At 36.8% G+C, this 4999-nt stretch overlaps 1 long non-coding RNA gene across 2 annotated transcripts; it reads right to left on the reverse strand.

Moving 5' to 3' along the window:
* Positions 1-1084: 1084 nt before the first annotated feature.
* LOC137496456 (uncharacterized) lies at positions 1085-4077 on the reverse strand. Of its 2 annotated transcripts, XR_011016796.2 has the most exons (7): positions 3973-4077; positions 3743-3823; positions 2920-3003; positions 2745-2799; positions 2569-2645; positions 2318-2494; positions 1085-1981 (listed from the first exon to the last, which is right to left on the reverse strand). It is a non-coding gene; the product is annotated as an uncharacterized lncRNA (long non-coding RNA). The 2 variants fall into 2 exon arrangements; XR_011016795.2 differs by lacking the exon at positions 3973-4077 and having other exon boundaries at positions 3743-3899.
* Between the last annotated feature and the right edge of the window lie 922 nt (positions 4078-4999).

Here is a 4999-nt window from a genome sequence, read left to right on the forward strand (position 1 = left end):
CGATACGGTGCATCATCAAATATGTAGTTCCAGATCCGGTAAAATGTGACGCACTTTTCTCTTCAGACCCTAACTGAGCGTGGGGGATCACGGGACAGATCATAACGCGAAGGTGATGATCACTGACAGATGGAGATTCGGCTGCGGGGAATAAAAGGTTAAAGTTCTTTTTCACAACAACACCACAGTATAGCCAACGGTGTGCTGTGTTTGTTCTTGCAATTTTTCAGATTTTTGATACAATAACCCAGGCTGCAATGCTGAATTCACCGGCCATTTGCTATTAGAGGAAAGGAGCAGCAGAAACTATTATGGATGGGACTTTGTCAGACTTTGAAAGAAACTTTGTCAGTAACTGTTACAGTTTATATGGATCAATTCCTTCTTCCTCCGGATCAAAACATGTTTGTGTAATTTGCAAAATATGTGCTTAATTGTAAATTGTTATCATCCCATAGTGGCTTCTAATCACTTATGTATTATAGATCAGATCTGTGACCACCATCAGCTGTTTCTTTACATGCACGGTGCGTTCAACTTTTAAAATAGTTCAACTGGTGCCCTTGTGTGGATAAATACTGAATGTGTGTCATTGTTATTACTTGGGGTTAGACTTAAGAATAGAGGAATATGCTGGTGTTTCACTTCATTGCTCTATTGCATTCCTTCATTGGGCACTCACATAGGGCTCTATTTTGACGGTCCATGCGCAGAGCGCAAAACACAGGGCGCAAACGCTTTCAGGGCGTGTCAGGACGCGTTTTTGCTAATTTAAGGACAGGAAATCTGTCTAGCACCAAGGCGCATGCACTCTCAGAAAAAAAGGTACAAAATTGTACCTTTTAGGGTACAAATGGCCCGTCACTGGGGTGGTACCCTTAAGGGTACAAATTTGTACCTCTATTTAAAGGTACAAAATTGTACCTTCTACATTTGTACCCTTTAAGGGACAATTTTGTACCCCCACCGAAGGTACAAAAATGTACCTTTTTATATTATATAGCATTTTCAGGGTACTGACCCAGGCATTTTGATCCTTTGGTGACTGCATGCACAAATAAATAAATAAAATATTTTGGTTCGCAGATGTCCATTTTTATTTATTAATGTAGAAATATTTCATTACAACTCACAACTGAATGTGTCAAGAAATAAAATTACACAGTATATATAAAGCAGACATGTAAAACAGTAAAAAGAACAATTTAGAAAACAAATAAAAATTGTTCACTCACTGTACAGTATATAATCTACCCTTAATACAAAGACCACAAGAATACTGTTTAAGATTTATAAACGCATTACACAGGCTACATCAAGTACTTCACTTTATAAAGTCCAAAGTATTTGTCTTTAGTCAGAATACTCAGTCATAATAAATAATTTGTCATCAAAATTTTCTCTGACTTTCAGAATGAAGGCAATGTTTCTCTATAAATTGGTTCAACAGTGCAGAAAACCAAATACATCAGTAGCCTCTTCCTCAACACCAGTAGATTACTCCTCATCATCCTCAAGTGGAGTTGTAATTTGTTGTAACACAATATGTGTTTATGCTTTTGATAAACATGACATGTAAAGCATTCATATCTGGAAAATGTTCTTTGATAGTCATTAGGACCACAAGATATTTAAAAATTTGCTTTATGCATGAATGATAGCAGTGTGCTGGATTAACTTGATTGTGATTATACCAAGATCATGTAGAGAAACAAAAAACAAGGTTGAACACTCTGGTAACTGGAGTAGATCCAGGCTTGTCAGCGTCCACCGTTCATTCAAAACATTCCACTGCAGAAACATCAAGGTGTTCTTCTAATAAGATAGATATGTCAAAAATGCATATTCGTCCACATCATTAGCCCGGCCAATCGCAATCCCATCAACTCTGAAGACTGCCGTGACTCGTCTTGTTAACACAGTTGTCCAGTCGGAGGCCTCCTCCTGTACTTGAACTGTTGGATGTGGTGAAGATGGTTCACTGTAAATGACAAAGCAATAATTACATTAATATCAGTCACTCTATCACTGATGAAGAGAAAATCAACATGCATAGAAAGTAAAATAATAAATATTCACCGATTTAAAAAAAAAAAGTATCACAGATTAAAAGACTAATATAAATTTCATTCTTTCATTCAATTTCTTTTCGGCTTAGTCCCTTTATTAATCTGGGGTCGCCACAGTGGAATGAACCACCAACTTATCCAGCATGTTTTATGCAGCAGATGCCCTTCCAGCTGCAACCCAGTATTAAGAAACATCCAAACACACTTATTCACACACACATTTATACACTACAGACAAATAAGCTTACCAAATTCAGCTATAGCGCATGTCTTTGGACTTGTGGGGAAACCGGAGCACTTGGAGGAAACCTTCACGAACACTGGAAGAATATGCAAACTCCTCACACAAATGCCAACTGATCCAGCCGAGGCTCGAACCAGCGACCTTCTTGCTGTAAGGTGACAGCACTACCCACTGCATCATCCTAATATAAAGAATATCAAGCATTATAAAATGCATTTATTACAGCATATACTAAACAGAAAACAACATACGCACCGGAGCACAACGAAATGTTGAAGTGTCTCGCTTAAACAAGGCTGGCAACATGAGAAGTGCTGCTGTAAAATCAATTCCTGGAACATAAGATGTGGCATACAAACAAATATGAAGGAATCCATCCAAAGCTAGAATTTAATAATATTAATCAAGTGGAGAAAGTTTAGAAAGAGTACCTTAAAGTCAGGTCCATAGCATTCTTAAGTTGATCTCTCATCTTTCGATGAAAACCTAGAAAATAATTTTAAACACGTGGGTGTACATTTATTGTTGTTTGTAAGTAAAAACCTACAAATTTAAAATAGTATGTAAGGCATTTAAACCATGGTATAGATAATGAGACATACTTACATCTTGTAACTGAGCCATGCTTTCATATGACATGCCTTCATTGCTCTGATGCTGTTAGGCTGCATTATGTTGTTCAATCTTGTCCTGAAAGACAATTGGAAACTTCAAAAACTTCAGGAAAGCAATAAGATAAAGAAATAACTATTTATTTATAGTATTTTATTTATATATAAGTATAACGTTAAACGATAGTAAAGCACCAACAATTCTGGACATGAGAGTTTGTGGACACTCCTCAACATTAATGTAACTTAGACACTGAAACGAAGATATGTACAAGCATACACACGCCACGTTTGTAACTAGCCACGTTTACATAATCAGTCGCTTTGCCGGTGACAAAATTGTGATTTTTCTTCACAAAATGGCGGTGTAACTTATATAACCGTCTAAAATTACATTTCCGCGGTCATCCGTGGCTAGAAAATGGCCTCAAAATATAAAACATTATCGATAATTACAAATTCCAGTATTAATAACAAAAGGTTTTATATCAAGGTATATGAAGACTTTAGTCGCGCGAGCTCCGGGCCACACAGCACATTACTCACGGCCCGATTCCGGTGCACGGTTACGGCAGCGTCGGCTCGCTTCTGCCGCCGCATCTGACCCGAGTAACGATACAGCAGACGGACTCGGGCAGGCGAGAATCTAGCCGCAACTGGCCCAAGTGTATTTTGCTATCTGGGTTGCGATTATATTCCGCCGTGGCAACACTTATTAATAAAGCAGTAACGTAACGTAAGATATAAGGCGCGAATACGTAACGTAGGCGATAAAGGGAACTTTTACACCGAGAAAACTAACAGCATATAGTACTTACCTTCTATAACGTTATGTCCCTCGGTGACTTCGATATAACGTTGTATTAACTTCTTTAATAAGCTGCAGACATCTTAGCAAACTCCATCATGCAGGCCAACGTAACGTTACACCAGCCAGCCCGGAGCACAAAGCGGGGGAAAGCCGAGACCAGAGAGTCAGACAAAATCAACAGAACACGGCTTCACATGTAAAAATGAGACTGAAAATATATCTTTAATACATTCTTACCTGAAAGTGTGGACTCCAAAATAGACTTTTCTTTGAAAAGCTTGCGAAGTTCTGTGTAAACAGCCAGCATACTCGACCGACCGCCTCAGTAACAAACACTACTATAACGTCTCAAAAAGCCAAATTCTTAAAGAGACAGCACCATCACCACCTGTATGAAGATGCTGTCCCTCTGCATGGTTCTTATTCTACATCCCATATATACTATAGGGACTTAAACAGTAAGCAACGTATTTACGTTTTTAATGATTAAAATTACATTTAATTATAAATTAAATTATTAACATTTTTGAGAAAAAATGTAATTTAAATACATGAAAAAAAATTAAATATTAAAATATTTAATTTAATCAATTTATTTATTTATTATATTTTTAAATTATGTATTTTAGTATTAATGTTTAGTATTAATGCATTTAAATTAGTGTTATATAGTGTCTTGATCTTATCATGAGCTGAGGGTACAATTTTGTTCCTATAGGGAAACAAAATATATAATTGTACCTTTAAAGGTGCCAAATTGGTCCTTTACGGTACAATTTTGTATCCAAATGTGCTATAAAAGGTACAAAAATGTACCTTTCAAACCTAAATCTGGACATTTGTACCTTTATAGCCCATTTGGGTACAAAATTGTACCCTAAGGACCAATATGGGACCTTTAAAGGTACAATTTTATATTTTGTTCCCTCTAGGAACAAAATTGTACCCTCATTGTACCTTTTTTTCTGAGAGTGTGGTCTAAAAGGGTTGAGTTTATTTTCTTAATGAGTTATAGGTGTGTTTTGAGAATAAACCAATTATTATCTCATCTCCCATTCCCTTTGAGAGTCAGCTGCGTCGCGCCAAGAGCGCATTCGCTATTTACAGGACGCAAAGTAAGTCTAAGTGGAAAAAATGATCATTTCACAAGCAAACAGTTGACAGTTTATTAACAGAAAACTGTTAAACAGAGCATCTACTGCGTGAGAATGAGAGATAAATGATTTACTTTTTTTTCGCTCTTGGATAGGGAAACCTTTACGCA

The sequence above is a fragment of the Danio rerio genome, chromosome 9, assembly GCF_049306965.1.
Source record: "Danio rerio strain Tuebingen ecotype United States chromosome 9, GRCz12tu, whole genome shotgun sequence".
Lineage (NCBI taxonomy): Eukaryota > Metazoa > Chordata > Actinopteri > Cypriniformes > Danionidae > Danio > Danio rerio.